Genomic DNA, 13,771 nt, shown 5'->3' with positions numbered 1-13,771 from the left:
AAGAGACAGCCCAGAGAGTCTTCAGTAGCTAACAGTGTACATCTGGAGATCTGACAGAATTCTTTCCAAAACTGGTGATGGGGGATCAGAGGCAAATGACAGAAGGATATAAAGTCTTAGTCATGTGGACAATTAAGAATTCTTGGGAAAACGACCAAGAGGTGATATTTAACAATCAAAAACTGCTAATTACAGTTTCAGTCTTGCTTGTTTTCTGTTCTTATTGTTAGCCAGCCTTGAGAGTTCACTGATTCATGCACTAAACAGCAGTAAGTATATGTGTGCACAAATTCAGTCAATGAGGTCAACTGTCTTATTTATTATAAAGAGAGGAAAGGGTATGGTGTATGGCCAAAACATTTACACATCACTTATGAACTAAACTGGAGGCTGAAATGTTATTGAGATAGGTAAGAAAAAGTTAAACTCATAAAAATTACAAATGCAATCATTCTACCAGTGGCTTGGATATAAATACCAAATAAAATGAAACAAGGAATGCAAGGAAGGAAAGGAGGGAAGGAGGGAGGGGGAGGAGGGAGGGAGGGGAGGGAGGGGGAGGGAGAGAGGGAGGAAAAAATCAGTTAATACTGGCTGAAGTTTTTGTTGAAATTAAGAAATTATTTTCTAACCATGAAATGAAATTTGCTTAAGAAACATCACACACACACACACACACACACACACACACACACACACACACACACACACAGAAGAAAACAGAGAGGGACACTAATATTAGGAATTCTGTTGAGAAGGGCAAATATTTTAAAGAGAGATTCCATAAGACAACATAGAACATTTCAAACAACCCTCCACAAATAATCACTTTTTTCTTAGTAAAGAATTAGTAAATATGTCTGGGTGTTGCACAAATCATTACCCTAAAACTGTAAAATAGTTCAAAGTACAATGAGTACCACAATAGTTTCAAATTTGCACAAACCTAACAGGATGATAACCAACTCAGCCATTCTTTATATATAGTAAGCAAAGCACATCAACTCCCACAGACACCATGGACATTTCTTACTTACAATCCTAGCTACTCTCCTCTTCTTTTATGTAGGGAAAAGCAAATTGTAAGAACATAAGTACTTGTAGTGTGCAGAAGTGTTAGAATAAGGGTTCATGGAGGTGAAGATTCCAACACAATTCTCTGTGAAGACAGTGCTGCTAAAAGAGAGATGCCACAGGAGGTGAGAAAAGCATGGATGTGAAGTCCTTCCATGGGCACACGGATCCTTATAGCTTTCAGAAACGTGAAAATCTTCCCCTTTAAAAGTACAACACCGGTCAACAGTTGTTTGGGGGTCCTGAGTTCAATAGGGGCTCACCTGTGTATTCAGTCTTTGGATCATTTGTTCTAAAAACACTTTCTGAGTATGCCATGTGTCATGAGCACACTATGTCAGAAATGGATGAAGAGGCTCATGTCTTTCCACCAGAATTTATTGAATAACAATATGTTCACAAGATTTAGAAGTGTCAGTGACAGCCATGAGGCCTGCCTATTTTGCTGGCTTGGTAGGAGTAAATGCAGACTATCTGTCGTTATCTAAGTACTCACGTTAACTCCAATATCACATAGCACACAGCAGATTTATCTACATATCTCTCTACATACATATTCATATGAGTTACAGAATGAACACAAGTTACACAGGCTGCAGTGGAGTTCAAGAGTGTTCAGCAGTGGGCAGAGCGAGTCTGTAAGACGGCAGAGGGAGCTGCTCCTAGGGCAGCTAGGTCAAGTCTAAGAGCAAAGCTGCAGAGTTTGACTATGAGGTGAAAGGCCGGGCTGGGTTCAGCATAGGAAATATGTCAAAGGAAAGAAATGGAGGGGCCAGGGCCAGGTCCCCATTGGTGAGCAGATAGATAGTAGTGTCATTTGTAGGCTGTGCCAACAGTGGAGTCCTTGGCCCTTTGCGCATACACTAAGTCTAGGTTGATATGGAGAATACCATCTTAGTGACATGTCTGTCACTTTATGGAGCCCGAGGGAGGAAGTTACTTGATCTCCTGTGTCCATTAAGTCCTTGATCCTGGTTTCCCTAATATGATTTTAATATTCTCATGTCCCCAGCCAGTTTCTAGGCTCCACATTAAACTGATAAGATAGCTCATTTCCCAAGTAATGGATTCGAATGAGAGTGAATTAGGTGAAATCCAGACAAAGAGTCTAGAAGAATGAGTGTGTGTTCAGTGAAATAAAGAGGACGCAAACTCTTAAATTAACTTAGAGAGGATATAAGCAAATGGTTGAACTTTTCAAAAAGGACATCGATATAAGACATGAAAGAAGAATTCAATAGAGATACGAAGACTGGAAAGTGTCAGATTGAAATTTTGAGAGTAAAAATTTAGTGAATGAAATGTAAACATTCCTTAGCCACAGAAAGGATAACATAGGAGACAGAAAACCAGGGCTTAAAGATGGGGAGATGGATTGATGAGTTGCTTCTAGGACTTCCTAGAGACCTGCTTACCAGGGATGGTTTTAAAACACTTTCCTCCCTGACCTGTTTCCTACTCTGAACCCAGTCCCACCTTTCACCTCATAGTCAAACTCTACGGCTTTGCTCCCACACTTGACCCAACAGCTCTAAGAGCAGCTCCCTCTGCTGTCTTATCAAGACTCTCTCCACCCACTGCTGAACACTCTTGATCTCCACTGCAGCCTGTCTGACTTGTATTCATTTACTGTGTGCCGTGTGATGTGGAGTTAACATTAGTAATTAAGATAAAACAACAAATTTGCATTTACCCCTGCCAAGCCAGCAAGGAAGGCAGAGTTTATGATAAATGGCTATCACTTAAATTTCTAAGTCTTGTGAACCAATTGTTATTCAAGAAATTCTGAGAACTGTGGAAAGACACAAGCCTGTCTGTCTATGTTTCTAGCATAGGTAGTTTCAGAAAAATTCACTTATTTGGTTGTGATGGATACGTGATGCCTAACAGATGGTACAGTTTCTGGGTCCTCTGAGACCCTGCAATCATTCTCTCTTAAATGGGACTCTAATTCTGCTTGTAAAGTAGAGTCCCTTGGGGTAACACAGTCAAAAACCACGGTTTTATACTGCATGGAGTAACACAGAGTAGGGCATAGACCAAGCTCAACACATGAGATGCTCAAGTGAGAGTAAATAGGACATTGCCATTCAAGAGTCCAGCAGTGTGTGCAGATACTAGGAGAGGGTATGTGGCCCTCAGAGGGGTTCCTAAGCAAGACTTCTCAGTAGAGGTGATAGACTGTCTAAGTGGAAGATACACAATGAAGAATTTGGTATGACAGAGGAAAACACAAAGTAGGCCAAAAATAGGTTGGATGCACCTGTGAAAATCAAAGTTGTCCCATGCAGCTGTTGGGATAAGAAGAGGGAACTGTGACAAGAGTGGATACATTAGGCTGAATTATTCATGTTTATTATGCTAAGCTGAGGTCTAGAAACATGGAAGAAGCCATGAAAGGTTTAAACTGAGGATGGGATGTGACTGGATTTGTATTTTTCTGTCTATTCAAGAAGCAATAATGTTTTGGAAGACCTAGTAGTAACTAAGTGGGAAATGTCAGGTAAAAAGGAAAGACAGAGGTCTGAGGCAGAAGGTAAGACGGGCTATGGAAGCAAACACAGGACAGTGGAAGACACTTGTAGCGTCGGGATTCTGACTTCAGTGGGATGGAAGTCCCTACTGTCGTCAAGGTTACGATGAAGCCAAGCAGTGGCTACGGAGTGTGTGCTTAGTTATGGACACTTTGAGTTTCAGTTGCCTACAAGGATCCTGAAGGACAGATTGCAGAAGATGGCTGATAACTGGGTCAGAATCTCATCTGGCATAACTGATGACATGAACGTAAGAGTAGTAACTAAAGCCATGGTCTGGACCAGTCATCTGCTGAGCTAGGGTTACAGGCATGTAAGCCACCAACATGGGTGCTTGGAACTGAACTCAGCTCTTCTGCAAGAGTAGTTTCCACTCTTAACCACTGAGCAATCTCTTCAGCCCAGCTAACTTCTATACATTTGTCACCTGCAAGAAACAGGTGACAATTAGCAAAGACAGTTTTAGGTTGAAAGGTTGAAAAGGGCATTCCAAACAAATCGGATTAGAAAGCAAACAGGTGAAGCTACACAAATATCTGACAGAACAGGCTTTAAACTAAAATTAGTCAGAAGAAATAAAAAAGAGAGTATATTAAGGGAAATGTTCATGAAGAAAATATATGTGCTTGGGGCCAGCAAGATGGCTCAGAAGACATAGGTGCTTGCTGTGCAAGCCTCATGAAGTTTGATTCCTAAAGTCCATATGGTGAAGAGAGTGAGTAACTCCACAAAACTGTCTTCTGACCTCTACACACAAGCCAGCCACATCACGTCCACGGTCAAGAGAAGAGAGAAAGGAATGCAGGTGTGTTCCCGTGCTTGTGCTCAGCCTGATCCCTCCTCTCTTAGAGAGTTCAGGACCCCTTGCCTAGGGAACAGTGTCACCCAGTGTGCTGGATCTTTCCACATCAGTTATAAGAGTCCCCTCTAGACATGCCACAGGCCAACCCTCATTGGGACTCTCTCCCTAGGTGAGTCTAGGTTGGGTCATGCTGATAATTATAGTAACTATTTCATACACCAGACATTACACAGTCTATTTCATGAAACAAGCACTCCCAGCAGTAAAGGAACAGATTCACCTTAACAATAGTAGGTGACCTCAGTTCCCCACTCTCACCCAGATGAAAAACAACCAACAAGGAACACCAGAGTTCAATGACACTACACATTAAACGTGCTTAACAGGCATCTACAGAACATTCTATCCAAACAGTGAAGAACAAATATTCTCAGAAGGCCATGACACTGTCCCTAAAATAGATCACACTTTAGAATACAAAGTAAATCATAAGAAATATAAGAAAATAGAAATAATGTGTGTTCTGTATGATCACAATTGAATAAATCAAAAGCAAGAAAAGCTACACACAGATAAACTCATAAAGTACTAGGTAACATATTACTGACTATCATGTCCTTAAATCAGGAAGGAAATTTAAAATTTTCTATAATCAAAAGTGATAACAAAAGTGGGATTCAACAAAAGCAGTTCTGGGAGAGACACTTATGATCTTAAGTGTACATCAGAGAATCAGAGAACTCTCAGATAATGGTGTACCTTAGGACTCAGAGAGACAAAGACAAACCTTCAATCAACAGGTGGAAGGAAATAATAAAAAACAAAATGTAAATTAATGAAATGAAAATGAAAAATAATACAAGGAATAAATGAAACAGAGCTGTTATCTGAAAATATAAACAGGATTAACAAACTGTTAGCCAAAGAAAAGAGAAGGTTCAAATGGATAAAATTAGAGATAAATAGGAGACACAGCAGCAGAAACCAATAGAATTGAAAGCATAATTAGGCATATTTTGAAAAGCTGCATTGCAAAAAAAAAAAAAAAAAAAAAAAACAAAACAAAGAAACCCTGAAAAGTCTAGAAGTAATTTCTAAACTTACAGGACCTACTAAAATTAAGCCAAGAATATAAACAATGTAAACACAGCAAGCAATGAGACTGACATGGTAATAAGTTGCTCACCTAAAAATGGTCCAGGCACAGGAGGGTTCCTGCCTCTCTACCAGAGGCTCCCAGTGCAGCTGACTCCAGTGCTCCTCAAACTAGTCCATAAAATAGACCGGAAAATGGAAAGATATACTGCCAACTCATCTTATAAAAATAAAAGTAACACTTATAAAAAAAGCGTTACTCTGATACCCAAACTGGATGCACATGCATTTTTTAAAAAAGTAAACAAACAAACTAAAAAGGAAAATCATTATCTTCCTTGCTGAATATGGACGCAAAACTTCTCTAAAACGAAAACAAAATTCTCTGTAAAATACAAATTTCGCTAAAATGCCAACAAAATTATTAGTAAAATACAAAAACTTTTTGGTAAAACACAAATAAAGTTTGCTGCGCATCAGAAAGGCCGATTGCCATAACCAAATAGGCTTCAAGCCAGGGATTCAGGGATGTTTCTGCATATGTAAAATGGTAAAGTTAAGACGGAAATTGTACGGTTATCTCAGTGGATTCACAAATGGCCTTTGACAGAACCCTGAATGCATTCGTCATAAAATTCCTGAGGAAGCTGGGGAAGGACACACTGCAGGCTCACACTTCTTTCACAGTACCAGAGGAGGAAGTGGTGCTGGGGGAAGGGGACGGAACTGCACAACTTCTTGTGTAGCATTTAAAAAAGTCAATAACACAGCGAAGGCCAAGAAAGCAAAGGAGGGATGGGGTGAAATAAACCCTTTGTTTGAGGGCCGAATACCCGAGTTGAAGGTGAAGAACTCCCACTACCATACATGCATCTAAATGATATTCCATAAGGCTTTGTATTTCATAAAGATATTTTTGTAAAGGTATCCCATCAAAGTTTAAAGGCCCTATTGATTTAAGATGGTCCTTGCTAGCGCAACAGATACACAAGCACATTCTTCCGGAGTGGCTGAACCGGCTATCTGAACTAGATTGATTACTTCAGGAGCTCAGAGCATGACCCGGCCAGCCCTCCTTCTGTGCTATGCACAGAAAATGGTTCAAGTTTCCACCTAGACCCAGACAGACAACATCCAGTGTCTTAGCTTGCCTTGACCTGGATGAGCTAACCATGACACTTGATCCTTTTTTAAAACTATTCATCTGTTTACTTTGCATCCCAGTTGCAGCCTCCACCCCTATCCTCACCTCCCAGTCTCTGCCCTCCCTGCATCCCCTTCCCTTTCCCAGTCCTCAATGCCCCCTCTTCTGTCTCTATCCAGGAAAGGGCTGGATTCCCATGAGTATCAATAAAACATTGCCTATCAAGTTGCAGTGAGACTAAGCACCTCAAGCAAGGAGCAGAGATGGCTTTCCTCAATTTTATGAATATCAAATGCAAGAATAGGGTTTTCACAGCTTGAAAAATCTGAAGTAGCTCAAGTGATAAAATATGACTCTAATCAAAATGACTCAGTGTTGAACACTGAGCCCAGCAGCACCCAATTACTCAGCGTTGTTTCTTGTGAGAAATGTGATACTCAGGGTATAACCCAGCCCACAGCCATAAATAATATGCAGGGCAGAAGGAAATAGAAGTGATCCCTACACACCAGCCCGAGTGGTTTTAATTGTATTGTACTCTAAAGAGGCTATGGTTCCCTCCCCCTCCAGCAATCAAGTATCCACTTCATCTAAAGTTGCCTCGATAATAAAATCACATCTGTACCCAACAATGCCAGCCATGAATTCATTTTGCATGTGCCATTTTTCATTTGCCTAAGGGTCTCCTTTTGATTCGCCTGGGCTAATTCCTCAGTGCGACCAAAACAGGAATCTCACGAGCCATCTGGACTCTGACCCCCAGCTCTTGACCAAACGGGTGACCACTTTTCGCCTCGTTCAATTTTGCCAGGCCCAAATCCGTTTTCAGGCTGGAGTATTTCCTCCTCTTGCATTTCCTAAACTTGTTTTCCACCGACACAAGAAAATAAGTTACAGAGAGAGAATGTAAGCCGGCAGCAGCAGCAGCAGCAGCAGGGGTTTTGTTCTGCCTTGCTTTTTGTTGCCTTCACTTCAAACAAGTGTGTGTTTGGGCGGCAGAGACAGCGGCGAGCAGCTGTCATTCATTTCCCTAGAGAATGGTTTATCAAGTGCCGAAAATACGAGCTGTTTTATTCTGCAAAACACATATCAGATCCTTTGACAAGCAGTAGTCATTACCGTGTGTTCTATATACAGTTCCCTGCCTGGAAAGTGGTCTTCAGACAACCATCCCCTGGGGCAGCTTAACCCCATTTATTCGTCTCAATTTTCCACTAGGTTTCTAGCCACAAAAAGAACAAAATAAATTAAATTAACAAAACCCATTTGGAAAATGAACCTTTGGCAGCGGGTTCCAGGAAGCATTTATAAAACACAGGTGTCGGTGTGACTCGTGTTTCCACCCACACTCCAGATGCCTCTGCTTTGATGCATGGACAGTGACATCCGCAAACCTGGGATTTGAGGCTCATTAATGCACCTGCCTGCTGAAGAATGTATCGTGTGTCAAAGTTTCCACAGCCGCTGCCCACGGCCTCATCTCTGGATAGAAGAACCTCAGTCTGCTGTCACCAGGGAGTAAACTTTGCCAGTGTCGTGGAATGGTTGTGCATGTGCTAGAGTGGGCGTTAGTCTACACCCTGCTTCAATAGAGCTGAGCTCCTGTCGACATTCTAAATTACAACGAGAAGGCCCAGGGTCTGAGGAAAGCTCTCATGCTGAGATAGAGACAGTGTGCAAAGAGAGTGCCCGGCAGAAACTATGTATGCTGCGCAGAAACAGGCTGGGCCACCGGCCTCTCCCAGATTCCCTGCAGATGGAGATGGTGTGATAAAACAACGTGAGCTGCTTTTCATACAAATCAGGTGAATGTTCAGGAGAGACGTGTGGATGTCTGTGAAGGAAGGACCAGTGTGCATTGAGAAGGGCAGGGTTCAAGGCAGACTCTGCCGTGTACCTGGGTCTCATCTTGAGGAAGCCACTAGAGATCCACAAGGCAACCCAGGTGATGAAACAGCATAACAGACACAGCATCCCTCGTGCTCACAGTGAGTGAGCCGGACATCCTGCAGGTAGCAGGCCGACAGGGGATCCTGAGAGAATTCCGGCCCTGAGTTACAAGTGTTTCCTTCATCTCTGATTTCCAAAGCAAGCCCTAAGAACTCAAGGCCACAATCATCTCATTTTCATCATCGAGAAGAAAGTACTAAGACAAAAAGATGCAAACTTATTTGTCACTGGAAACAACACAAACTCCTTAGCAAGCCTGTGGTCTTGGCATGAAGCTGACACTCCCAAGCTGGAGTGTGTGGGCCGGCTGGGATCACGTTACTGTGGCCTATAGGCTGGTTATGAAGTCCCACACCCACTCTGGACTGAAGGACTGTCAAGGCAAATAACTGCAATTCACAGGAGCTTCTTGGGAATGAAACCACAAAGATCCAATAGAGATACCTATCTCCCACAAGTAGCGACTTGATTTCATTTGAGCTGTTCAAAGAGTATCTTTGGGAAGGAATTAAGGCTGCAGTATTATTAACCAACTTTGAATTTAGATATCACTGCATCTGGCGGAAACGCTGCCTGGCAGTGCTGCTTTCAAATGTGTTATTGTATGAGAAAAGGGAAAAATATGACAGTTTGGAACATTGTTTTGTTAGTTCTAGTATATCATTAGAAACGATCTTTCATTCTGCTTATTTTCCCTAGCAAGATGTCATAAGTAAACAGCAATTGAAATGCCTCTGTTTCTTTGATTGTTCTTCTTTTGTTGATACTGTACTTTGCCAGTCATCTCAGAAGTGAAGCTGTGTTTGATCCCATGAATATGTATAATCTGAGAATCTACACCAGCTCGCATGGTATATTAAACCTGCTATTGAAATTCCAACCCAGTGTATTATGGAGCTATGAAATGTTAAAGCCAAAAATAAGAGTATCACGGCTCTGAACAACATATTTAATTTGATCCAGACAGCCCTGAAGAGCGGTAGTCTCTTTGCTCTTCACAAAAGCAAAGTGTGAACTTACTGATATAACCTCTCTCCCTTCACTGTCCCAGATCCCTTTACCTTTACTGTCTGTCATTCTTTTTGATTTGTTGAGCATAGAGTGGCCATATGCCTGGGGATGCCTGAGACAGAGTAGGATGCTGTGGTGTAGGATTTCCTTTGCTGAAACCGAGGACCCCTGGGGTCATTTGGAATGGGTTGGTCATTGTAACGGGGGACTACTTTGTGCCTGGTGTTCCAACATCCAATAGGTCAGACCTTCAGCACACTTTCCACTGAAGGAGGCAAAAATGCACCCTGATAATAACAAATGGAATGCAAGGAAGAAGGCTACAATGAGGCAAGAGAAAGCTCGTGGAACCATCAGGAGACGGTGTGCCCGGATAGCCCTTCTTGCATGGGTGACATCTGAGTGGACAGAAGGAAGGAAGGCAGATGCCATGCTATAGGGTGGTGCAAGGAGCAGTCCTCCCGTCACAGGAAGGGCCCTGGGGACAGAGGGCTGGAAGAAAGAAACTAGACCTGGAGTATATGGCCCTTCATCTTTTAGTTGCTAAGCCCAGCCCCTTGGTAGGTTGCTTCACTATTTTCAAGCAAATAATGGGGGATACCTGAGGCTGGGATTTGACTGTTGTACCCAACATCCCTTCTAGTACTTTCCAGTCTTGTAGGTTTCTGGCATAGGCCTTTTACTATGGGATGCTTTGACTGTGCATGGCTTTCCACTATCTTTTCTATGGGATGCTTTGACTGTGCATGGCTTTCCACTATCTTTTCTATTTCCCATTTCATTTTTTTAAAAAATTGTAATGTTTTCATTTATCTTTTGAGAATTTAAGAGGGTATCAGATCCCCTGGGACTGGAGTTACAGACGGCTGTGAACCAGCGTGTGGATGCTGGAAGTGACCCCAGGTCCTCTGGGAGAGGAGACAGTGCTCTTGATTGCTGAGCCGTCTCCCAAGCCCAGCTTTGCCTCTTCTAATCATTACATGCCAGTCGCCCTGCTTCTAGTCTCTTTTCTCGTTTAGTCTCTAGACAACAACTAGAGCCTTCACCACAAGCTTTCGGTGGCTTCCTGTAGGGCACGAGGAAGGTACTGACCCCTTCCCATGCACAAGAGGAAGGCACTGACCAATCCCCTCTCATACATGCTTGCACTGTTTGGGGACAGCAAGGCTAAGAAGAGTTGTGAAGTCACAGTGAAAGTGAGATGGAGGAAAGGAGCTAGCAATGGGCTCACTGGGACAACGTGAAAGACGATGGAAACCAGGCAGGCTTCTGACTGTGGAGCTGCCACACCGATGAGACACAGGCGAGCTGGATGTTATATTATTATTATTATCATTATCATTATTATTTTTATCGCCACCATCATCCCCAGTAGACACCATGAATCTGACTTTGCAGTGAATGGTGACATTATTGCCTGTGTTTTCTTTGAAGAAAGTTCTCTGCAGGGGTGGATTCAGGTTGTGAGGGTCTTAGGGTTAAGGACCAAAATACAAAACAAAACAAAAGTAAATGTTCGAAGTAAAGAAAAAAATTCAGAAGCAATTATTAGAGGCAGAGATTTGGGACCTTCTGTGATCTTGTTCAAAGTTACCTGGGAACAGGTTCAGCAAGATGGGATGACTAGAGTCTTGGTCCATGATCTTAGGGTGTCCAAAACAGAATAAACAAAACAAGATACATGCACACACATACAAAATATCAAATCAGACAGATGGTTGAATACAGATGAGGCACCTGATTAACAGTTTGTGGTAGTGACCCGTTCAGCCTCTCCAGAGGAGCTTGAAGGATCCAGTCCCCTCCCAATGGGTCTTCCAACATCTCCCAGTCACCCCAACCTGCGATCCACTATGTGTCCACTTGAATTTTAAGCAGGCGCTACAGAAATCAGAGCTCCAACAACCAGAAACAGAAACCAGTGTGCTCAGAAACAGAAAACAGAACTTGCGCCAGCAAAACAGAGAGTTACCTCATGTTTGGCGCCCCAAGACTCTACAGAAGGGCGGTTGTGGTGGGTTTGGGGATCCCAGATGAGGGGTGTGGTGGGAAATTTTCCTCAGCTGTAATGTTCAATATGCCCTTTACCTCAAAGAGCCATTGTGTTCTCCGTGAGAACCAGGATAAGATTAAGTCCAAAAAAGCACAGCCTGGTGTGTCCCCAGAACCATCCCTGCTGGAGACCAGGGAGTGCCCTAATCTACCATGGCTCTCTTCTGTCCCCTCTTCCATCTGGGCACCCAGTTATCCTTCCTGGAATTGGGGTGTGTGGTGGTTTGAATGAGAACTGTCCCCTAGAGGCCTGGGTGTTTTAATACTTAGTCTCTGCTTGGTGGCACTCTCTGGGAATTTGGGGGTGTGGCCTTGCTGGGGGAATCTAGGGGGTGTGGCCTTGCTGACATTAGAGGCAGGCTTTGAGAATTTAAGTCTCCCACTGCCTCATTCTTGTTTTCCCTGCTTTTGCTTAAGGTTGGTCATGTGACCTGTCAGCTTCCTACTCTGGGAGCCACGTTTTCCCACCATGGTGGACTCTGGACCCACAGCCCAAATGAACTCCTTCATCTGTAAGTTCATGGGTGTTTCACTGCAGCCACAGAAAAGTAACCGAGATGGGGTGCTTAGTGGATCCTTCTCGCACAGAATGTGGGAAGAATAATTATCTCTATTATCCAGAGTATCTCTCTTTTTCTGCTGTGAAGTTTTTTACGTGAGTATGAAATAATTTGTCATTATTTACAAACAATGCAAGGTATTCATGTAAAAGAATAATATGCAGGTAACATTTTGAATAACCTAACATAACACACAGTGTTGTTGTACAAACATATGAAACTACTCAATTTAATAGTTGTATGTGTGAGAATTACAAAATACATAATTTTAATTTCTTCTAACATCTCTCAGCTTAGGTTTACTCTGACAGTTTTTCATGGGTGTACAAATATGTCCCTATCCGTTCCCTGCTTTCCTTCAGCCAAACAGTCTTTTGAGGGACAGAAGGGATTAAAAAATAACTTTCATTGAACATGCTTTCAGAAACTATAATAATCAATAACTACTTTATGGACATTATTTTTCCATGGAGTAAGTTTTTTGCTTCATATATATATAAAAAAATGAAATCCCACAGTGAATGGCTAACTAACATGGCTGTCTCCAGTGGGTAAGTTAAATAAAGCAATGTACATGATGTCTTCCCTTATTACATTATTCTAAATAAATATAAGCTATTATTATTACTGTTACAGCTACTGGTACTGCTATTGCTTTGAGGACACAGCAGTTAAATAGGTTTTTAAGAATGCCTGCTGTTGCTACCAGGGCCTTGCTGAGACATGCAAACCCAAATATTATCTTACTCTGGGACATACTGAATGAAACTGCATGACTGAAAAGAGCAACAGTTTAAAGAAGGAACCTGAGCTAGTGGGTGGGGCTGCTTGAGACATCTCTCTATAAAGCAGGTGCTGGGCTCCTGTCTCTCCAAGCTCAAACCTTTGTCAGCGTGTGGAATGTGGTACCTCCAGAAAAGGTTTAGTCCCATCTCTGGCTCACGGCCATCCATCCTTCTTCCCTTTGCAGGTCTGTTCTTGCCTAGTGTGGGGCAAGGTTGTCAAGCAAGACTGAAAGCTGATTGATTTCCCACTCTGATGCAGCCATATTACAGCCTGTACTATGCTTTAGCAGTACTTGCTAAATATTTGACGGAACATTAAGAGAGGATTTTTGTCTGTGTAATGTAAACATTGTTAGGTAGGCTGAAGGGTCATATTTTGATTAAGATGAATGTCAGAGACATCATCCATACCTTCCCAGTATCCCAGAAATGCGCCCTCAGTTAACACTCCACACGACATGGAAGCAGCCCTGTACAGGGCCAACAGTGGGAAGAGCTGGGCCAGACACGCAGGTTCTTGTGTACATCTGGCTAACGGGTTGTGTTTTTAAAAATGCAATGCTAACTTTGGAATTTGTCTTTTTGACCCTGTTTGCACAAATATCTATATATCCTATAATGCACAACAGATCTAGACCATTTATTAAACAAACATGAGTTTTCAAATGTCATAACAGCATGTCCATCTTGATCAGGCAGAACTAAAGACCATGGATAGATGTTGCAGACAAGTGAATTGTGCTTTAAACAGCAAAATTCTTTAA

The 13,771-nt window shown here is 42.4% G+C and overlaps 1 protein-coding gene across 1 annotated transcript in view; it reads right to left on the bottom strand.

Annotated features, from left to right (window-relative positions):
* Positions 1 to 13,771, bottom strand: part of St6galnac3 (ST6 N-acetylgalactosaminide alpha-2,6-sialyltransferase 3) — a 311,302-nt gene that overhangs the window by 63,135 nt on the left and 234,396 nt on the right. The window lies entirely within an intron of this gene.

This window comes from Cricetulus griseus, assembly GCF_003668045.3.
Source record: "Cricetulus griseus strain 17A/GY chromosome 1 unlocalized genomic scaffold, alternate assembly CriGri-PICRH-1.0 chr1_0, whole genome shotgun sequence".
NCBI lineage: Eukaryota > Metazoa > Chordata > Mammalia > Rodentia > Cricetidae > Cricetulus > Cricetulus griseus.
This window is presented reverse-complemented; position numbering and strand designations above follow the sequence as displayed.